A 24,289-nucleotide genomic window follows, 5' to 3' on the forward strand; every position below is an offset into this window, starting at 1 on the left:
TTTCACACATACAAAATGGGAAGAGACTGTCTAGGAAGGAGTACGGCAGAAAGGGATCTAGGGGTTATAGTGGACCACAAGCTAAATATGAGTCAGCAGTGTGATGCTGTTGCAAAAAAAGCAAACATGATTCTGGGATGCATTAACAGGTGTGTTGTGAGCAAGACACGAGAAGTCATTCTTCCTCTCTACTCTGAGCTGGTTAGGCCTCAACTGGAGTATTGTGTCCAGTTCTGGGCACCACATTTCAAGAAAGATGTGGAGAAATTGGAGCGGGTCCAGAGAAGAGCAACAAGAATGATTAAAGGTCTAGAGAACATGACCTACGAAGGAAGGCTGAAAGAATTGGGTTTGTTTAGTCTGGAAAAGAGAAGACTGAGAGGGGACATGACAGCAGTTTTCAGGTATCTACAAGGGTATCATAAGGAGGAGGGAAAAAACTTGTTCATCTTAGCCTCTAAGAGTAGAACAAAAAGCAAGGGGCTTAAACTGCAGCAAGGGAGGTTTAGGTTGGACATTAGGAAAAACTTCCTAACTGTCAGGGTGGTTAAACACTGGAATAAATTGCCTAGGGAGGTTGTGGAATCTCCATCTCTGGAGATATTTAAAAGTAGGTTAGACAAATGTCTATCAGGGATGGTCTAGACAGTATTTGATCCTGCCATGAGGGCAGGGGACTGGACTCAATGACCTCTCGAGGTCCCTTCCAGTCCTAGAATCTATGAATCTATGAAAATTGCTTTTGTAGTGAGCCAGACACTCCCAGTCCCTAGTCAAGCCCTAATTGATGGTGTTAAGTTTGCAAATGAATTGTAGATCTGCAGTTTCTCTTTGAAGTCTGTTTTTGAGGGTTTTTTTGTTGAAGAATGGCTACTTTTAAATCTGTTATTGAATATCTTGATATTGACACCTCCTCATCAATTATTGGGAGAAGACCACATCCACCCTGACTGAATTGGCCTTCAACATTGGTTCTCCACTTGAAGAGAAGAGAGTTACCTTACATGTGCCAATATATATTTATGCCTGTATCTGTAATTTTCACTCCATGCATTTGAAGAAGTGGGTTTTTTACCCACAAACGTTTATGCCCAAGTAAATCTGTTAGTCTTTAAGGTTACACCGGATTCCTCATTGTTTTTGTGGATACAGACTAACACGGCTACCCTTCTGGTAAAATGAACAGAGCCCTTACTCCCAGTCTAGCCTGGGTAGCATACGATTGTATCACTTAGTGCACTGTTTATGTAACCGTTGCTTATTAGCACTGTAGTGCCCAGGAAGTGGATCTCTTGTGTGGACTAGTCCAGGCTGAGTTTGATGGTGGGATGGAAATTGTTGAAATCATGGTGGAATTCCTGAAGGGATTTTTTCCCCTGGGTCCATATGATGATGATGTCATCAATGTAGCGCAAGTAGAGTATGTGAATTAGGGGACGAGAGCTGAGGAAGCGCTGTTCTAAGTCAGCCATAAAAATGTTGGCATACTATGGGGCCATGCAGGTACTCATAGCAGTGCCACTGACTTGAAGGTATACATTGTCCCCAAATGTGAAATAGTTGTGGGTGAGGACAAAGTCAAAGTTCAGCCACCAGGTTTGCTGTGACATGATCGGGGAAGCTGTTCCTGGCGGCTTGTAGTCTGGATCCAGAAAACCCATTTCTCTAGCCCTCCTGAAACGTTAGTCAATATGGAGGAAGAAAAGCATACCAGGCCACAGTCTGCAACCTCTCAGTGTTCAAATTTGTGAAACTCATCCAAAGCCAGTGTTCTGGGGATTTTGATCCAGCCAGATCCAAAACTCAGAATACCCCAGTTTCCACTTTGGAGATTTAAACGGAGAAATCAGGGCTTCTTCACTCCTTCATTCCAGCTCCCATGTCCGTACCCATGTGGTTGGTTGTACTTTCCATCTCCTTTGGGACTCTTCAAGAGGTGTCATTTGACAGTTCCTCACACTACCTCTACAAGAGGCAGCCAAATTACCTAGAGGTTAGAAGCCCATTTTCCAGGGGATAGTAGCCAAGCTGACAACCCCCACTTCCCACACATATGGCAAGGACAGAGCAAGGTATATTGTTAGTACCCTGTACTACAAATTCCAGAAGCCCACGTGGCACGTGCTACAGAACTGTATAGGGCATTTTGGGAGACGTTCTTGCTCTCTTCTGCTCTGCATGCATATAGTTGAAGTCCAACTGAAAGAGTGGCCGGGCTACAGAATCTGGGAGGAGACCCTCATGGAAGAGCAGTGGTCGGCATGGTTGCCTGGGCATTTGCTCATGAGCTCTTTACCATGTTGGTTCAGATACTAGATATAAGTTTAGGTCCAGGCCATTGTCAGTTCATCTCAGTAATCTGAACCCTTCCGTGTCCTACTCTTTTTGCATCACTCAGCTGGCATGACAACAAAGACTAGTTGTAAGTACCCTGCTAGGGATTCCACCAGCATGCGGAGTTCCCAGCAGGCACAGAGCTGGTGGAGCTCTTGCACCACCTTCTCAGTAATCTACAGCACAGGAGGAGTGGCTGAAGCCCAGTGCTGGCAGATACTCCCTTGGGGAACAATTGTACAAGCACGTAATAGAGCAGGCCCCAGCTGCTTGAACCTGTGCCTGTGCTGAAACAGAGAGTCCAGAGGAGAAATAAGGGGCAAGGAAGGGAGAGTCCAAAATATAGAGCAAAACCAAGAATGAAAAAATAATGAACCACCCCTCCATCTCCCCCCCTCCCAAAAAAAGCAGCAAAACAGAATGAAAATGCAAGAGAGAGCTGACATAGGACAAGGAAGTACCGGTGACTCCCAGACACTGCTGTGTTGTAAGTAGGGGGTTCACAACCATTTCTAGATGGAGCCCTGTGGTACACCAAGTAAGAAGGCACATACATAGATAGGGCTCCAGGATTTCCATGCTCAGGACTGCCCAAAGAACTTCATGAAAGTTGGGGTGAACTTTGCCACTATTTCATTTTGTGCAATTCTGCACCTTCAGCTTTTTCGTATTTATTGTTGCTTGCAGTTTTGCAAGACTGGACATTGGGTGTATTAACTGTGGCCCTCTCTGTGGGTCCTTCGCCATGCTATCTGAAGAACACTCATCTCCCCAGGTTGCATGGCTTCCTCGGGAGATACACTGTTATTGGCATCCTGCCGCAGCAGCTGTGCAAGCAAAAGCTGCAGAGGAGACTCTGTGGGGAGCTATTGCTACTTACAGCAGCATTAACTCCTGCACAGCCATGCTAAGACATCCACATATTCTTGAGAGGAGCATGTTATGGATGCTTCATAGCTCCTCCCTCTACTACCCTGCATGCACCAAATCCTAACACAGACAGTTCCTATGGCATAGCATTGCATGGAACAGCTTCCATGGACTCAGGGGAAACATGCCCCCCATGTCCCAGCACATGGCCATGCAATTTAGCTTCCTCGGTGGACATTGCTGGAGGGGAGCATAGAACTTACAGTTATTTCATTCTCTTTAAAATGCAACCTACGTAATAAATACAGTTAGAATAGCTATCAAACTAGCTATAGAAAACATTTAAATACCATGGAACTACAGAGCTATTTACCAAAATAAAAAATGATTTTAGCATGTACAGTATACATTAAAATACCCAAATATTTTACCTAACAATTAAGACTGCATTAGCTGATTTGCTGTTACAAAACAAGGGTGCATTAAGCAGAGAAGGTAAAAACTGGAAGCTTTTAAGGTAATAAAATCAAAGAAACAAGTGCACTGAAGGTGTCTTTTCAGTTTATCATTTAAAAACATGACACCAAGAGCTCTCTGTACATTTTCGATCAATTGCTCCAAGTACTGGGTTTTGTGAAGGATGCCAGACAGATATATTCTGCATAAGTGAATTGCATCAGTGCACATTTTCCTTAAGATTCTGGAGCTCTTGGATTATGTTTTGTAAATCAGTTAGTTTCCTAGCCAGAGATTAAGGTAAATTCTGCTAAGGACTAAAAGTTGACTTAGAGCATTAAGAAGGATTAATGTTTAGCTGTGGTGAAGCTGAAGTACTAGGTTAGCATGTTTACGCAGTGCTGTAGATCACAATTAATCCAAAATTAGTATAAAAGATCAACAGCAACTGCTCTTGCATGCCAGGTTGGCTTAGTCCTAAAATCAAGACTTACTTGGGGGGCAATCTTTGTGCAAAGTTGCGATGCATCTGTCCTAATAGGTTTAAAGCTTTCAGAGGAATCCATGCATTTGAAATGTTCAGCTTTTTTGCCCTCTGTGATGAGAAAATAAATGTAGAAGTCAGCACTCTAGACACTCTTCTGCTTTTTATCTGTGTCACAGATTCATTAGAACGTGCTGGCTCTATCAATGAACAAAAGCAAATACAAGAAAGTGCTTAAAATATGTACTTTTTATTCATCAAAGGATTATTGTAAAAATAATGGGGATTTTGAGAGAAACTATCCTTCCTGCCTGTGTAACTGGATGGTAAAAGATAGACAGCCATATACACATGGAATTATAGCATATTTATACATACACTAAGCTGTTTTTTGGCAACACAATTAAGAATTGTGTGTTTTGGTAGCACCATTGTTTAGAATAACCAATCTTTTTGTACATTCAAGATCTTAAATATACATTTAGCTATGATTTATTTCCCTAATAAATAACTCATTTGATCATTTAAAAGTAGCTGGATTTTTACATGTTTGAGCTGGTCCCAGCTAGGAATAGAAGAAAGAACAGAAGTAAATCTCCAGGCCAGAGTCTGTTCCTTCTTTGAATAGCACTTTAGGCCCTGACCCTGCAAAGACTTATGCATATGCTTAACTTGTCACAGGGTCCAATTCTGTCTCCTGAAGGGGCAGCAGAGAGGGGTTAAAGCCCTGTATTTGTTGTCTGTTTGCTCCAATTGTCTCCTCCCTCAGTGTCTTCATTCCCCAGCAGCCCCTTTTACCCTCCTCTCCACTGCCCTTCCCCCCTTCTCTTCATTGTCTCCTCTCTCTCTACTTTTCTTTCCATTTTAGCTGTTCCCCTCCCAACTAAACCAACCCAATAAATAAATCAAATTGTAGCCCTGACATGCCATTGGCCACCATCACATTGTTCACTCTGTTTGGGGTGAGGGAAAGAACACGCACCCTGTGGGTGACTTGTCTACTTAGACTTTGCCTATACCTGCAGTGGTATGTAGGGTACATGTCACACATGCTGCAATGAAAGACAGACTGTGTCCATACTTGTCACTGAAGTGAGTAACTACACAAAACTGTGAAAGGCTCCGACAGGGGACAAGCAGTGGGGAAAGGCTCTGGCACTTTCCCCACTCCCTCCCCCCTGCCAGAGTCTTTCCCTATACCAGGGAAAGGCTCTGGCAGCAGGGAAGCAGCAGGACACTACATTGCTAAAAGAGCAGTGTAAATGTGGAAGGCACTGCCTGAGCATGTAGAAAGCCCTGTAGGGTACACGCTTTAGGCTAGGGTTCAGAAGTGTCTTTACTCTATTCACCTAAGCAGTGCCACACCATCTGCACTGCTACTTGTATCTATGCTAACTGGGTGTGCAGTGTCTGTATGCTACACACCATTGTAATTGTAAACAACTTTAGACTAAGTTCTTTAGGGCAGAGACTGTCAGCTACACTGTGTTCGTACAGTGCCCAGCACATTGGGACCCTAGTCTTGGGTGGACCTTAGGCATAACAACCACCATACTGGGTCAGACTAAAGGTCCATCTAGCCCAGTATCCTGTCTTCCGACAGCGGCCAGTGCCAGATGCCCCAGAGGGAATGAACAGAACAGATAATCATCACGTGATTCATCCCCTGTTGCCCATTCCCAGCTTCTGGCAAACAGGCTAGGGACACAATCCCTGCCCATCCTGGCTAATAGCCATTGATGGACCTTTTAGCCAGGATGGACAGAGATGGTGTCTACCATAAACAAACATGATTAAAAAAGCCTGGACCAGAAACTGTCCCATTACTTTAAAGTGCTTAATTTCAGGCATTAAGTGCCTTAAATTAAATCTTTGCAGGATTGGGGGTCTACTCCACAAGTTGTCCTAGTGAGTCTTCTTATTGGTGTTTTGTTAAACAAAGTCTATTCATTTTTGTTAGTTCAAAATGTGCTATTTTTCATAAAGCGTTCATCAATTATCTCAGTGCATGACAGAATAAAGAGCCCCATGCTACTACATTGTGTGGTTGAAGTCTGTTGCCTGCTACTGAGAGTTCTTTTCAGCTATTTTTTCAGTAAGATAGCCATTTGTTTTTTCTATTCTTAACACCTGCTTCAATGTATTAAAAAAATTGAAAACAAATGAAAGCGAAAAGTGCAATATTTTACCATGAAAAATAAGACCAGTTTTCAGCATAACAAGAAAGAAGCTATTGAAAATTAGCTATGTCTCAAATTAGATGAGTTACATAATATAAATCTTGTTCTTTATGAACATTTCTCTGCTCCACAACTGGAGATTTCCAGAACTGTTGGGTGAGCAGCTCACTTAATTCCTATCCACCTTAAGGGGCCTTGACCTACAGCAGAACTCATTGTCATCAATGAGAATTGTCCACAGGGGCGGTAACATGTGTCTACTGAAATTGCCTATACGTATTGAAATTGTGCTGGATAGTTGTGATTGTCCCAATAGATCATGTGGTTATGTTTCTGTTCCCTGATTAGATGAGCAAAACACTTACAATCACAGAACAAATGTGTATATAGAAGTGAAGGCCCAAATTCTGCACTGGGCCCTGCATGGGCACTTGTGGACTCCATTGCAGAGCCAGGGACTAAAAATTAATTCTGCTAATAGTCTCCAATATTCACTCAAAATCGGTTTCTGTGACCATTCCTGCCAGTGAACTCATTCATTAAAATATTTGAGGAAAGCAGATAGAAAAAGAGGTATTCAGATAATCTAGGTAAGCCTGTTTAAGAATTCAAGCCAGTATGTACTGATTTTTTTCCAGTATTCACCAACTCAGCTAAAACACCCACCCTATCTTACCTTTGCTCCTTTGGGGTTGTGGTTCAGGCCACTGCATTAGCTGACTCTTTCTCCTAACTCTCTCTCTCTCATGCCGTGGAGAGATCCTGACTGTGTGTGTGAGGAAAATAGATCCCCTTTCTTTTCCTCCTTCACAAACCTACCCCCACACAAAGGACAAGATTTATTTAGCCCTAAATAATGGGCAAATATGCTACTGCATCAAACACACAAGATAAGCCCTAACATATTTCAATTAGTTATGTAGATTACAACATTTATCACCTTCCATTTAAAAAGTATAACATTTAATAAATGCTGTTGTGGAAGAACTCTAATCCTAAAGTTGGCTGATGTTATGTACTCTGAAAAGCCCAGCTCAGATCCAACATCTGGTTTTCAAAGAGATCCTGCTTTACCCAATTTTACAGCTGGGTGACTGAGGCAAGAAGAGGTCAAGAGACTTGCCTGAAGTCACATAGTGAGTTAGTGGCTCAGAAGGGTTCATAATGTAAAGGGAGCCTCCTGGATCACAGCCCTTTACATCATCCATTAGACCACATGGTCTTTGCTTATGATGTCTGCCTTTTTCAATTACTATATTGGCTGAGCAAGATTTCGCTCACTCTAAGTTATTTTGATGGGATTGTAAAGCCTTTTAAACCTTTTAAAAACAGAAGCCACAAGTAAAAAAAAATTGGTATACAGGTTCCCTTTCATGGTGCAAGACTCTGTGCCAAAGTTACTTCCTTAAGTAAAAACTACATGATATTTACATTCCTGTCAGCTCTACTCAGTATGATCCAACAGCTTCTAAGCAATGCAATTTCAGCACCTGCCTCACCAAGTGAAAGGAAACAAGCACTTAAGAGGTGGAGCTCCACCTACATTCTAATTGCTCTGTATTTTTCAAGAGTGCATTTGACTTCTATACTTTACTGCAGTAATAGATATTGCCACTGGCTGGCAACGGAAGCAAGTGCATTGCAAAGAGTAAAATTGTTACAAAATGTTTAACTTTGTTCTGTAAGGATGTAGCATGCATAGTAAAATACAGCAACAACACTAACTTTAAAAAGAAGAAAGTATGCTTTTCTGCAAATTGAAAAGAGTGTACCTCACAACCCAAACATACCTACGTGAAAAGGAAAGTGTGCCTAACCTTTGTTTTCAAATATGAGTAGTGACTGATGTGCAAAGAGGGGTTAGCCTTTTTTTTTTAAATGATGGATACAGCTGTTGCATACATGGACCACAGCTGCCAGCAAAGCATTACATTCATAGATCAGGATGTTATCTAATTAAACATTCTTTATTGGAACATATGCAAATTCAAAGATGACACAGCTCACTATGGAAGTGTTTGAGAAAGCCCATACCCCTCCAAGAAAGCACTTTTGTCAGCTAAACACATATTTAAAATTCTTCCAAATTCTGAAATTGTTAATGCAAAATCAAGTTACAAAAGCAAATAGGTCACAAATAATACATGCATCCTCACCTTTATGCACTTACACTATTGTCTGTCCCAAACACTCAAAAATCATGAATCATGCCCTCAAAATCATGAAACAACATTTTAGGTTTTCTCTCATTGCCTTGTGGTTTCTGAGTGTAAGATACACTCAGATCACATTTTCAGGCTTTTCTGTGCAACCACCAGGGCTGGAAATATACTTTTCATATAATGTAAACTGTGATTCCCACATGATTACTTGCCTGCAGGAGTGGGGCTTTTAATAAAATGACCAAATATCACAAGATATGTGATAAAAATCATAAGTTCACAACACTGGAGTTATACCACCTGCAGACACTACAACACTTTTCAAATCTCACAATACTCTTCATCTATAGTTAGCAATTTTTCACTAAGACATCTCAGTTCTTATAGAAAAATGCAATTCTTTACATGGTTTTAGTATTTACTTCCTATAACAACTACTTTTCAAGTATTAAACCCCATCAGCTGCAAAATGGGAAACATTCTATGTGCAAGAGGTTTTTTTGCAGCAACAAACTTTCAGTTTCACAGAGGCAGTGTATGTTACCCTAGAGTAGAACCTCAGAGTTAGGAACACCTCAGGCATGGAGGTTGTTCATAACTCTGAAACATTTGTAATTCTGAACAAAATGTTACAGTTGTTCTTTTGAAAGTTTACAACTGAACATTGACTTAATACAGCTTTGAAACTTTACTATGCAGAAGAAAAATGCTAATTTTAATCATCATAATTTAAATGAAACAAGCACAGAAACAGTTTCCTTACCTTGTCAGATCTTTCTTTTTTAAAAAAAACAACCTTTATGTTTATGTTTAACAGTACTCTATTTGCATACTTCCAGTTCCAAATGAGGTTTGTGGCTGACCCATCAGTTTGTAACTCTGGTGTTCGCAACTCTGAGATTCTACTGTACACTTCAATGCATATCCTAGTTAAAGTTTATTACACCTGTAGAAATCAAACAATGCAATTTTAAAGAGTATTCCGGTACTTGCAAACTCAAAAAAGGGCACACAGCTGACTATGGAACTTTTATAGGAAGCTGAAGCCCCTGAAGCAAAGCACTTCCTGATTTCCAGAGATGGGTTGTGAACGTGGCCCAGATGTCCAGATTTAAGAGATATTTGGGCTTTTACTCAGCTTTACAGAGAACACACACTTTAAGACTAGGCTACATGTTAACTGAAAAAAAAACACATAGTACAATGTCACTTTTAGTACTAACCCTGCCACCCAAACTGTTACACAATAAAAAGTGGCAAATAATGTACACAGGGAACAGATACAGGTGTCCGGACCAAAAGGCAACATTTAGGCCCTGACTGAGCAAAGTATATATGCACATGCTTACATTTCTCTCCACTAAACAAGCACTTATGCACATATTTAACTTTAAGCACGTTTTAATCCTGTTATGTTGATGAGTGTGGTATAATTGTCTTGATAAATTAGTTATTGGGCTCCATACAGGAGTAACTGGATGAGATTCCATGGCTGGTGTTACAGAAGAGGTCAGATTAGATGATTTAATGGTCCCTTCTGGCTTTGAAAATCTATAAATCTATTATTCTAGATATGAAGCATAGATTCACAATCTGGAGGCTGCAACCCCCAAGAGTCTCTCAAATAGGTCCCTGGGATTCACAACTCCCTTTCCTTTCTTTATAGAAAAATGTGAACAGTAGATCCTGAAATAATTTTAACATGGGGTCATAGCATGGAAAAGGTTGAGGCAACTGGTAGGCTTCCATATTTTTGTACATATACAATGAATTATTGTACAATACTCATTTTAAATGAGAGTATCGCAGTATAGTATTTGATAGTTTTCAGCTAGATAGCACGCCAAAATTCCATCCATTCTGTTCAGTTACACTGCTGACCGGGTTATAGATGGTTTCTTTCCTCTTTTCAGATAAAAATGTTTTACTCGGGATGATTGTGTCTTTCTTATTTTAAAAAGAAAAAATCTATGTATAAAATATAGACTTTCAAAAACATAAAACCTCGAACATCAAAGCAGTTTGGAACTTATAGAAAATATAAAAAAACATTTAAACTAGATAATCTTAAAAACAAATTCCCTACTTGCTGCCCCAGCAATATTAAGGGCTTTTTCATTATATTCAATAATTAGGAAATTCAATGTTTAGGAAAAAAAACAATAAAAAAAGATAGTTTAGGACTCAGTTCAGATATTCACATGCAACTCTGACTATTGGGCATTGCCTGTCTGAATCTAGGTGCTCCAGATAATATTGCAGTAGCAAGTGCACCAGAAGGAGTTGGGGGGGGGGGCTTTTTAACCACATAGTGTTGGGTTTGTGGCCTTGATCCTGTAGACATTCACATGTGGATATCTTATTCAAGTGATTAATCCCACTGAATTCTATGGGACTAATCAGACTTAAAAGTTATGCACTTGCATATTTTCAGGATTGGGGTTAATATTTATAAATATGATACAATATGATAAAGTAGCTGATCATCTAAGAGCCTTGAAAAATCCAACAGTCAGAACTTGAGTAGGGTAGTAAGAATTTTGGTACTGACCACTTACTCCAAGTAAAATTAGAAAAACAAAATACTGTTTTAAAAAGAAGCAGCTGGTGCAGTGATGTAAGTGGGTTTTTTTAATTACAACATTAGTGTCCTTTGCAGGCCAGTCTTTCTGCTAAGTTATGCAATGAATAAAAAGTTTTTAGCATGACGAATGCAAGCTGATGTTCAGCTACAGGAGAGTACAGGATCGACTATATAGTAACAACATGGGGATATTACTTGATATCAGGCCTGTTACATCAGCTCCCTCATCTCCTTATCTCTTCCTTATAAAGAAAAGGCTGTGTTGTTGTTGTTGTTGTTGTTTTAAAAAAGCTAAATCAATTCCATTAGCTTCCTTTCACTATAAGTGTACTTAAATATGATTTACACTATATCACCCACCTGTCACAATTTTGCTAATTAGAAAATATGAAATAAATTAAATCAGAAAAAAAAATTGATACAACGAAGCAGCTCAGCTGGGTCACTTCCTCCCAGCAAGAAACCTGCAGCAGAGGGCTCAGAGGGGGCAGAACCAAGGATCACTGTGTCAGAGGTTGGGGTTTGCCCTACTCAGAATGGGCAAGAGGTTCTGATCCCAAAAGCCATAAATCCCCCTTTCATTCTGATCTAGGAAGTTATAACAGATTAGGCACCATACTAGAACTCAGGAGATACGAATTCAAGTCCCAACTGCCACAAATTCCTTTTGGGCAAGTTACTTGGTCTCTCAAAGCAGCTCTCTCTCTATCTGAAAATGGGGGACATACTTCCTTCCTCCTCCCACCCTTTAGACCAGTGGTTCTTAACCTAGGGTGCACATGCGAGATGCCCTTTCTGGGGGTGCGAGACATGCCAGATTTTTTTAGAAGGTAAATCATTGAAAACACAAATTAAGCACAGGCATGTAAGTACAACTACTTTGTTTCATCAAACCTATGTATTTATTGACATTATACATTTTTTAACGATTACTGTAATATACAAACAAAATATATCTAGGTTTAAGGGGTGCGAGAACATGTTTTTTAGGTTTAAGGGATGCGAAAACATATTTTGAGAACCAAAGTGGTGCAGGCTGTAGTAAAGGTTAAGAACCACTATTTTAGACTATTTAAAGTGTAAGCACTTAGGGCCAGGGACTGTCTGTTAATCTGTGTACATACAGCACCTAGCACAATGGGGAGTAACAAACAGGAGCAGCTAACAGGAGAGTTTTGCAAGGGAGTTTAGAGGAGAGAGAGCGAGCCAGGGGGCTAGATACACTTAACATTCTTTAAACTTAAAGCTAAACACCCCGATAAAAAACAACAACAACAAACAAGCTTAAGGAGTAAAAACATAATGCAGGCAGAAGTCCAGCAACAGAGTGGGGGCTACCCAGTTTACTGCACCCAATGCAGCATCTACGATTACCTGTCCTACAGGCAGGTACCATATATGTGCATTCAGTGCAAAGAGCTCCTGGCCCTCAGAGACTATGTACGGGCTTTGGAGGCCAGGGTGGCTGAGCTGGAGGAGCTACAGGGGACAGAGAGGTATATAGATGAGACCTTCTGGGACACAGTAGATCAGTCCCACCCCTGCTCTGACAGACTCTGGGCTGTTGAAGAGGATGAAAGTCTCAGGGAAGGAAAACATCCAACTGGAGCAGAGGGAAACGATCCCATTGTTGGGACCTTCCTTCCAGATGGTGTCGTGGTATCCTCTCGCACTGAGGATACCTTTCCGGGGAAGGAAAATACAGTTATTAGGAAGAGACAAGTAATAGTTATGGCAGATTCGATCATTAGAAACATAGATGGCTGGATTTGCAATGACTGGGAAAACTGTATGGTGACTTTCATGCCTGGTGTGAAGGTTGCAGATCTCTCAAGACATCTAGATAGACTTCTGTCTAGTGCTAGGGAGGAGCCGGTAGTTGTGGTACATGTAGGTACCAGTGACATAGGGAAAGATAGGAGAGAGGTCCTGGAGGCCAAATTTAGGCTGCTAGGTAAGAGATTGAAGTCCAGGGCCACTTAAACAGGCAGAACTGCAGGGTCTCAGTTGATGGATGAGATGATGGTCTGGGGTGGAGGGGTTTAGATTTATTAGGAACTGGGGAAACTTTTGGGAAAGGAGCCTATACAAGAAGGATGGCCTCCACCTAAACCAAAATGGAACCAGATTGCTGGTGCTTAAAATTAAAAAGGTCGTAGAGCAGTTTTTAAACTAGGGGCTGGAGGAAAGCCAACAGGTGCAGAGGAGCACATGGTTCGGACAGCAACAAACCTTAGGGGAGAATCTATTAATGGATTCTCTATGTCCTAGTAAGGAGAAGAGGATTGAAGATGATGAAATATGGGTAGGATCTGATGAGAAACAGTCAAATGAAAGTATCAGGGGGTAGCCCTGTTAGTCTGTATCCACAGAAACAAAAAGGAGTCCAGTTGCACCTTAAAGACTAACAGATTTATTTGGGCATAAGCTTTCGTGGGTAAAAAACCCACTTCTTCAGATGCATCTAATAAATGCCCAAATAAATCTCTTTAAGGTGCCACCAGACTCCTTGTTGTTTTAGTCAAATGGAAAAAAGTCCCATTCAATTACATCATGTAATGTCAGAAAGCTAAAAAGTGACAAGTTTTTAAAGTGTTTATATACCAATGCTAGAAGTCTAAATAATAAGAAGATTAAATGAGAATATTGATATAATAGGCACCACAGAAACTTGGTGGAATGAGGATAATCAGTGGGACACAGTAATACAAGGATATAAAATATATTGAAGGACAGAACAGGTCGTACTGGTGGGGGAATGGCACTATATGTGAAACAAAGCATAGAATCAGATGAAGTAAAAATCTTAAATGAACCAAACTGTACCATGGAATCTATGGATAGTAATTTTGTGCTCTAATAATAAGACTATAGCAGTAGGGATATATTACTGACCACCTGATAGTGACTGTGAAATGCTCAAGGAGATTAGAGAGGCTATTAAAATAAAAAACCTCAATAATAATGGGGGATTTCAACTATCCTCATATTGACTGGGCACATGTCACCTCAGGACAGGATGCAGAGATAAAGTTTCTCGACACCTTAAATGACTGCTTCTTGGAGAAGCTACTCCTGGAATCCACAAGAGGAGAGGCAATTCTTGATTTAGTCTTAAGTAGAGAACAGGATCTGGTCCAAGAGGTGACTATAGCTGGACTGCGTGGTAATAGTGACTGTAATATAATTAAATTTAACATCCCTGTGCTGGGGAAAACCCTACAGCAACCCAACACTTTAGCATTTAATTTCAGACAGGGAAACTACACAGACCAAAAGTAAAATCCCTGCAAGCTCCATGGAAACTTTTTAAAGACACCATAATAGAGGCTCAACTTAAAAAAAGAGCCACCGTGGCTAAACAACAAAGTAAAATAAGCAGTGAGAGGCAAAAAGGTATCCTTTAAAAAGTGGAAGTTAAATCCTAGTGAGGAAAATAGAAAGGAGCATAAACACTGGCAAATGAAATGTAAAAATATAACTAGAAAGGCAAAAAAGAATTTGAAGAACAGCTAGCTAAAGACTCAAAAAGTAATAGCAAAAAAATGTTTATGAACATCAGAAGCAAGAAGCCAGCTAAACAACCAGTGGGCCTACTGGACGATCGAGATGCTAAAGGAGCACTCAAGGATAAGATAATTGCGGAGAAACTAAATTAATTATTTGCTTCAGTCTTCTAGGCTGAGGATCTGAGGGAGATTCCCAAACCTGAGCCATTTTTTTTAGGTGACAAATCTGAGGAGCGTTCCCAGATTGAGGTGTCAGAGGAGGTTTTGGAACAAATTGATAAACTAAACAGTAATAAATCACCAGGACCAGATGGTATTCACCCAAGAGTTCTGAAGGAACTCAAATGTGAAATTGCAGAACTACTAAGTGTAGTCTGCAACCTATTATTTAAATCAGGTTCTGTACCAAATGACTGGAGGATAGCTGATGTGAGATAAGTTTTTAAAAGGACTCCAGAGGTGATCCCAGCAATTACAGGCCAGTAAGCCTGATTTCAGTACCAGGCAAATTGGTTGAAACTATAGTAAAGAACAAAATTGTCAGACACATAGATGAACATAATTTGTTGGGGAAGAGTCAACATGGTTTTTGTAAAAGGAAATCATGCCTCACCGATCTATTAGAATTCTTTGAGGCGATCAACAAGCATGTGAACAAAGGGGGATCTAGTGGATATAGTTTACTTAGATTTTCAGAAAGCCTTTGACGAGGTCCCTCACTAAAAGCTCTTAAGCAAAGTACACTGTCATGGGATAAGAGGAAAGGTCCTCTCATGGATTGGTAACTAGTTAAAAGATAGGAAACAAAGGGTAGGAATAAATGGTCAGTTTTTAGAATGGAGAGAGGTAAATAGTGGTGTTCTCCAGGGGTCTATACTGGGACCAGTTCTCTTCAACATATTCATAAATGATCTGGAAAAAGGGGTAAACAGTGAGGTGGCAAAATTTGCAGATGATACAAAACTACTCAAGTCCCAAGCAGATTGCGAAGCGCTATAAAAAGGATCTCTCAAAACTGTGTTACTGGGCAACAAAATTGCAGATGAAATTCAATATCGATAAATGCAAAGTAATGCACATTGGAAAACATAATCCCAACTATACATATAAAATGATGGGGTCTAAATTAACTGTTACCACTCAAGAAAGAGATCTTGGAGTCATTGTGGATAGTTATCTGAAAACATCCACTTAATGTGCATCGGCACTCAAAAAAAGCGAACAGAATTCTGGGAATAATTAAGAAAGGGACAGACAGAAAATATCATATTGCCTCTATATGAATCCATCGTATGCCCACATCTTGAATACTGTGTGTAGATGTGGTCACTCCATCTCAAAAAAGATATATTGGAATTGGAAAAGATTCAGCAAAGGGCAACAAAAATTATTAGGGGTATGGAACGGCTGCCATATGGGGAGAGATTAATATGACTGGGACTTTTCAGCTTAGAGAAGAGAAGACTAAGGGGGGATATGATAGAGGTTTATAAAATCGTGACTGGTGTGGAGAAAGTAAATAAGGAAGTGTTATTTACTTCTCATAACACAAGAACTAGGGATCACCAAATGAAATTAATAGGCAGCAGGTTTAAAACAAACAAAAGGAAGTATTTTTTCACACAATGCACAGTCAACCTCTGGAACTCTTTGCCAGAGGATGTTATGAAGGCCAAGACTATAACAGGGTTAAAAAAAAAAAAGAACTAGATAAGTTCATGGAGGATAGGTCCATCACTGGCTATTAGCCAGGATGGGCAGAGATGGTGTCCCTAGCCTCCGTTTGCCAGAAGCTGGGAATGGGCAACGGGGGATGGATCACTTGATGATTACCTGCTCTGTTCATTCCCTCTGGGGCACCTAGCATCGGCCACTGTTGGAAGACAGGATACTGAGCTAGATGGACCTTTGGTCTGACCCAGTTTTATGTTCTTATGTCTCATCTTGACTGGGGTTTAGGTGCTAGTGTAACACAAATTAAGAAAAAAAAATATGCTGGAGGCCAAGACTGACTACTTTCAGGCCCTATTCCTCTACATTGGTTCTTGGGTCCACCACCACCACCAGTTCCTGGGGCTCTCCTGCACATGCAGGCACCCCGATTCCTCACAAAGGGGATTGAAGCAAAAGCTAATACTCACTCTGTGAAAACCTCTGTGCTGTTGCTTATAGAGCCATTTGTATTTCTTTCTGTTCTTGTTCCAGCCCAGCCTTTCTGCATGTGTAGATCACCAGACCTATAGAAAGATTCCATGGGGTTAAGGGAAAGAGGTGGATAATACTCCACAAGTGACACGCAAACTTCCTGCCCCTGCTGACTGAACAGAGTATTTTGCCTGTGTGTGAGCAGACACACTTATGGGTCCTTTTGTTTTCTGCACTTACTATTGGTAAATGTCTACAGTTATAAAGTTGACTCAGGTTTCAACACTTTTGACCTGAGACCTCAGATGCTTACATTTCTGGAAGTTTAAAAACAAAGACAAACCAGGACCTATACATTCAACACTCTACAAGTGTTTCTGCAGCCCCAAAATTGCTTCTGCATATTTTAAAGAATGTGGTATGTGCAAATCTATTCCTAGTAATAGATCAGGCTGCTGAATAACCTGTGATTTGGCCAGCAATTTAAAATATGTAAAACACTTGGATACTCTGTTGACATAACTTGCAGGCTGAAAGGAAATAAGCTTCCTAATTCACAGTGAAAAGTGCCCAGTTCTTCACATTATCTGGCATTTGGAACTCCTGTTGGTTTCAGACTGCTTGCAGGATTGGACCTAACACCAGGAAAGGGTTCACTGTGCTATTGGATAATAATCAAAATAGCATAGAACGTGTTTACCTGAACAGGTTCACAAATTCTTTTAATTTTAATTGTCCAAATCCAAATATTTAAAAAAGTCCTGACTGCATTAATGCCCCTTCCAGCAGAAATGGTCTAAGTTTCCTAGTCAAGGAAACCCACCTGCACTGTGCACGTAAGCAGATATCAAGTGTGGATAGGTTCAAAACTGTCCTGTATAACTGTGGCCATACCACATACCTCACACACGTCACTTCCCTGCTTTGTATCCCTGCATGTTTTGCTGGGGAACATTGTGGTAACAAAGGTTCTGCAAAGAGGAATGATGGATCATCAGAGGCTGCCAGAGATAAGCACCACTAACAGTGCAACACCTATGAGCCACACTGTTGTAGTTCAGGTGTCTCGAACAGGCAGCCTTGTAAAATAGAACACCAGCATTCTCCCCTTCTCAGCTAGCAATGCTAGTAGCACAGAAGGTCTCCCTTTGCAGCACCTCTTCCTTTCTATAGGGCAAAAAATAGTGATGTAGAGCTGATGTAGACCAGCTTGATGCTCTCCTAAACTGTGCCAGGGAGATCTCAGGGACCAGTGCCAGTCCATGGGCCAGTCATTGAGAAACACTGACATAGAAGACCAGAGACCCTGGTGCTACTGCCAAAGAGCAGAGTGTAGAGGCTGTGGTTTGTAAGGGGTGGGGAAGGTCTCCTTGTCTCTATCCTTCCAGAGTCCTTTGATCACACTCCTTTGAGAGGGAAGATGCAAAAGCAGCAGCCACTCAAAGAAGGTGACAAGGAGGAAGGAAGAAAGAATCAAGGGGATAGCCCAAGGAAAGAGGAATGATGCCTATTCCCAGGATCTATGGCTACAGAGAGCGCATTCATCTTCAGAACTGCAAAATTGTTAAACTTACAATTGATTCAGGTATCAAGTATCAGAGGGGTAGCCGTGTTAGTCTGGATCTGTAAAAGCAGCAAAGAATCCTGTGGCACCTTATAGACTAACAGACGTTTTGGAGCATGAGCTTTCGTGGGTGAATACCCACTTTGTCGGATGCATGATTCAGGTGTAGAGGTGACAATGTAAAGAGATTTGTAAGGAGAAGAACACAGCTCTAACCTGGGCAGTCCTTTTCAATATCCCAGGAGGACAGAGATTGCTTAGGTCAATTCAAAGCCTGTACTAGCTGCAGACTCATGACATATGACACCTTTATCACTAATAAGACCATTTGTGGGTCAAACTGCTACTTTGGCCACCATTGGTTTAATGGCTTAGGATGTTAGGCCTTTACTTGCCACTATAGAGAGATCTGAACAAGAATTCAGGATCTGAACTTTTCTCCTTGTGCTAATTTCTATAGGTCAGAACTAAAACTCCACAACTTCAGAGGATTAGAGTCTGACTCTAGATCTACATACAAGCTTCGTGGCTTGAATCTTTCTCTAGCTTCCAGGAGACAGCTGGACTGGCAACTGGTTTAATTCTAATTTAGGGTCATGTCCTGTCATCACTTTTTGCACAAAATTCACTGTGACGTCAATGTCAAGTTATGACTCTAAAACATTGACACATTCAAGAATGTGCTCAATATCCATGTTAATTTATTATTTTTAAGACCTACAAGGGTAGGTTGTCAAAGACGTATGTGTGACAAATTTATGCACAAAAATATCCAGTCCCACACCCACAAAGCATTGGGGTATTTTATAGACAGAGCTGGCCAGATGTTTTCTAATAAAAGACTTTCTCTTAAAAAAAAAAAAAGTGCATTTTTTGCTTTTCCATTTTTTAATTTGAAAAACATCAAAATGGAACCAAAATTTGTAGTTTACTCAAAAAATGAGGATTTAGTATGTGGAAATTTAAAAAGAAACCCCCCAAAGGTCCATTTTAAACACTTCAGAATAAAAACAATGGTGTGGGGGAAGAGGGGTTGTCCTGCTGTTGGGTTTTCTGGTAAAGATATGAGTGCACATCTTTGAAAAGCCAGCCCACATCTTTTAAAGGTTGTGCTTATTTTCAGCATGGACATGTAGGGATTTTTCCAGTAACTTTTTAATAAACCCAGGCTTCCTAGCACAAGATTGTCATGGGCCTCCTGCTGATTTGTCATCAGTGCATTTATTTTAAAACAGTTTTTCAATTAACATTTTTCATTGGTCAGTTAGAAAAATTGGTTGCAGGAAAACTGGTTGCAGTCTTTAGCAAATGTTCTTAAAATATGGCATTAAAATTCCTCCAATTATGTCCTTATCAACTTAAAAAAAACCAAAGAAAACGGGTACTAAAACAAGGAGATGTTGTGTCATGAATAAAAGCTGGTAAACCAATTCCTTTTTAGACAAAGCTGAAAAGCATCTCTCTAGTTGTGGCAAGCAGCACAACAGAACCTGCTATAATCATATACAGATGATGGGAATTTGTCTAACGTTTTATGGTGAATCGTTGATGAGGCCTGCAGAAGGAAAATTTGTAGAAATAAAATCACCTTGACAGTAAAGCACTAGGGTCAAAAAGCAAAGTAAAGTCAGTGTTCTTAGCTTTAATAAAAACAGTATGATCTGTCATCAACACAGCATTTTTACACTCTTGGACAATGCACTCTGTGAGCTCCTGCTGGGTTTCATTTGATTTTCACCAAAACCAACAAAGGACAGCTTATAGCTGGTAATTCATTATGACAGCAGAAACATTATAAAAATACACATGTTTAGACCCCTGTAAATAAATAGCCTGCACTGTGATTTTCAGTGCAATAGATCTTGGCCAGGCTAGGGAAAACATCAGTAAACTACCATGGTTTTTTTCAAACTATGAACATAAAAAGATTTTAAAATCCAATTATCTCTATTTCCTTGCACTAAATCTGCTTGCTGTTCTGTGGGATGACTGAAGGCACTGTCTCTGGGTAACAAAGTAGGCAAAAAATAAAGATCTGTTGAAAAATAGCTAACAGAACTGTATGTACATTTCAATGCAGTCTAAATACCAGTAGTGCAGGATCACAAAGTAAAACAGTATAATTAATAACTGAAAATATGGATTAAATTAGATCATCATTGATGTGGTACATTAGACAGTGATATACAACTCTCTCTCCAGTCCCTGATTTTGCTATGGTGTTAACGTGGTCAGGGTTAGAGACAAGCAGAAAAAGAACAAAGAAAAATAGAGACATGGGTATAAAACAAATGACATTTGAAATAAAGCATTCATTTTTAAGACTGGTGGACAACAGAGACTCTCAAGGAAAGGAAACTCATTTCCTACAAAGCTGCTGTGGCAGCTAGGCAAAAATAAGTTTCTTAAAATATATAATAACTTTACTAAAACCTTGTATGTTATGAAAGCTGTAGTTAGCTGCAAAATGATGAAAAAAGTATTAGAAGCTTTTGACCAGGTAAAGAGTTAGTTTAACTGAACACATTAGAATACAAGTTACAGGCACTTGTGTACTTTCCTGTTGCCATTTACTTCCCAAATCAATTCTGACATATATAAAGATGAACATATAGAAATAGGGGTGGGGAAGCATGGTCAATTGGTTAGAGTACAGGGCTAGGAACACATTGGGATCTTCCCAGCTCTGCCACGGACATGCTGTTTGACTGCTGATAAGTCACTTAGCAAAGAATTTTCAGAAACACTAATTACTTAGGAGCAATGACTTTCAATGGAACGTGTGCTGAAATTACTTAAATATGCTGGAAAATCCTACCTTCAGTGTGTGAGAGCCTGAGCTTTCCCACTTGTACAATGGAGATAATTTTTTTTAACATCACAGGAGTGAGGAGACTTAATAGCCTATATTTTCCAAAGTGACTAGTGAGTTCAAGTACATTGATTTTTGAGTGCGCCAACCTAAGACACCTTATTGGGGCCTGATTTTCAGAAAGTGCTGAACACCCACCCTCTGAAAACTAGGCCCTTTTAAATTTAAATCACCAATCGCTCTTGAAGATGAAAGTCTCAAGTTTTTAAAGGATCTCACACACATAAAAGATACTACAGTAATATGGTCCATGTAAATATTGAAAAGCATGCAGATCCTTATCTATACAACACGCCTGTAAGCTAGAAAAGAACTTGTTACCGATGGAGGAGTGGTATTGAGGCACAGAGACACCAAAAGACTTTGCCCAAAGTCAGACAAAAGATGTATGGTGGAACAGAGAACTGAACTCAAATCCCAGCCAGAACCTTAATCAATGGACCATAACTCCCCCCAACAGTGCAAATGTAAAATATTCTCAGATTGCATAGCAGAACAAAGTGTCATGAAAGTTTGTTTTATATCAACATCAAGAAAATCTCAAATATTCACTGCTCTACAGCAGTTACACACTGATGTACACAGTATTATCCTCCAAAACATTTTTATTCATTTATATCCAAATTCACAGACATTGAAATGAGAGAGAGAGAGAGAGAGAGAGCGCATTCAGCTGTGTGTGGAACCATAAAGAGATGCCAGAGCTTTGGCAGGGAATTGGGGGGGGGGGGTAGTGTGTGAACCAGAACTATATGTCCTCATAACATGAGTTATGTTCTGGTCTCCTGAGAAAGCAGTCCTTCCTCATCAAGTTTCAAGTGCATGAGCTTCCATCCCCCTCTTGTGCATTTGCAGAAACAGGCTTACCCTACAGTTTTCCTGTGGATAGTAATAGGCTTAATAATTAAATAGATTGCGACACTATGAACAGGTCAACTGCCTCCCAAGCACCCACTCATGGCCTGAGGTCAGACACCCTCCCTCAGTTTCCCTCTTCAACTCACAGACTCTTAAATCAAACTACCAAATAAGCTCTTCTCTAGCTCAGCACACCCCACCCTTGGGGCTGGATTTCTTAACATAAAAGTCATTCCCAAAATAAAGTTCTCAAATCTTCAGCAAGTCCATACTCCACATCTTTCTTGACCTGCAACCCTTTTCCCTTGAAGACTCAGGGTTCCTTGATAGAACCTATTCACTCCCAGCAGTCTCTAAGGTTGCCTCTTGCCCTGAGCATTCCCCCTTCTGTATCTTCTTGTTGCTCTTTATAGGAGAATCATCTCCTCCATACCTAGCTCACACCTTATCCCAAGTGTGGCAGGCAGGGCCCACTGTATAGTGTTAGTGAGCTACAGGCCCCTGGCCCTTAAAGAAGTAGGCCTCTCTGTTACACCCACACTGTGAATTAACAGTGCAAGTTTTCAGTAAATTTAAATATGTAATACTTGGGTAATTTCTTGGTGACTATTTTCAGTGATATTTTGAAATCAAACTGACATTTCCAGCCTAGTGAGAATCTGAAGCCTAGTTGTATCTTCCACTCAACAAAGCTTGTTAAGCAGGAGAGGGGAAAAATGGGAAATTGTAACATAAAACCAGTTTATAAAAAGAGCGACATTCAGATTAAAGTAATACACATTTGTGAAATGTGCACCTACACTGCACACACACTAAATGCATCAAGTACTGTAGCAGCAGAAAGCCCCAAAGCTAACACAGCAGCCATGTTACATTTTCATTTAGTCAAGGGTCGGGAAGTGGGGGAAGACATGAATGTGGACATCACAGAACCCTACACACTCCTGAGCCAAACTCTGAGGCAAATTTCTGAACCCAAACATAGGGTAGGGGTTGGCAATGGGCAACGCCAGCAGAGGCACCACCACAGGATCCACTGCACGGCACCAGAGACCCAAAATGGCAAGAAGGGAGATAAGACTGACCGCTGATAGACATACATCCTGTGCAGCAGCTGCACAAATGAATCTACTGGTTAGGCTGAAGATTCTGTTCTTTAGCCCGGTGCCTTTCAAACACAGCCCAAAGCCCTTTTACACGGACTTAACCCCATGCCCGGGATTCATTTCCCTTTGTAGTTTCTCATCATTTAATTTGCAACTGTAGGCTTGATAGTTTCCACTAACATACTCTTATTTTTTAAAGTGTCTGAATTATATCTGAGACAATGTAACATTTTGCAGAAGGATTTCAAAATACAGTATCAGCTGACAGAAGACAGAACAGTATATTACTTTGGATTTTTTTTTTTTTACATATTCAAACAATATTCCCTTCCTCCTGCTAGAATATATAAAACATAGATCATATTTTTAAATAACTGGAGAACAAAAGGTAGAGAAAGCAGATGTCTCCTGCTCCAGTCATTTACAATGACATACTACATATTCTCTCATCTCAAGTATACGTTTAGTCTAAGATTGTGGAGAATGCACTGTCTGAAGACAGCTGCATGAAAAAACTGCTGCTATTTTTCCTTCTCTTATCTAGGCCCCCCATCCTGGAGGTCTGGCTTTTCTGGGGCTTTTGCATATGTCATGAATGCAGGATTGGGCTCTTGTGCAATAGCAAAAATAAGGACCATCTAGCTACTAAAATATGCTGCTTTACTGAATTAGCAAAGAAAGTAACTCTGAAAATAAAAAAAATCCAGGGTGAAATCCTGGCCCTGAAAAAATCAGTGGTAATTTTGCCATTGACTTCAGTGAGATCAGGATTTCACCAACTATATATAAATGCAGAAGCAAAACATGCGGGAAGAGATCTTAAATAAATCATCTCACAAATAGGAACAACTGCTTTTCTTTCAGTCCTCCTGAAAAGAAAAATGATTATGCTTTTTAGCTGTCAGAACAGAACTCAGAGGTAATTCATTAACACATATAAAACAAAATGAAAAACAGCTCCAGAGTATGACCTTTCACTTCAGCAAAAGCTGCAGCAAGTGTACTGCAGGCCAAATTAATACCCATTTTACTAGGCAAATAAATTCAAAAGAGGGAGTCAGTCAGCAGGCTCTTTATTCGGTGTGTGAGGAAACAAGACTTTTCAGTTACAAGCCGATATCATTTCTGAACAGAACCAGGAACTCAAAAGTAGCGACATATAGAA

At 40.3% G+C, this 24,289-nt stretch overlaps 1 long non-coding RNA gene across 2 annotated transcripts in view; it reads right to left on the reverse strand.

Annotated features, from left to right (window-relative positions):
- The window catches only part of LOC120407019, a 91,885-nt gene that overhangs the window by 61,155 nt on the left and 6,441 nt on the right, over positions 1-24,289 (reverse strand). Inside the window, exon 4 of one of the 2 annotated variants that reach the window (XR_005599749.1) lies at positions 24,224-24,289. This exon is cut by the window's right edge and continues 193 nt beyond it. The exons of the other annotated variant lie outside the window; for it this stretch is intronic. This is a non-coding gene — a long non-coding RNA (uncharacterized LOC120407019). Of the gene's footprint in view, positions 1-24,223 lie in introns of those variants that run through there. 2 annotated transcript variants of the gene reach the window in all.

The sequence above is a fragment of the Mauremys reevesii genome, linkage group 5 (genome assembly GCF_016161935.1).
Source record: "Mauremys reevesii isolate NIE-2019 linkage group 5, ASM1616193v1, whole genome shotgun sequence".
Classification (NCBI taxonomy): Eukaryota; Metazoa; Chordata; order Testudines; family Geoemydidae; genus Mauremys; species Mauremys reevesii.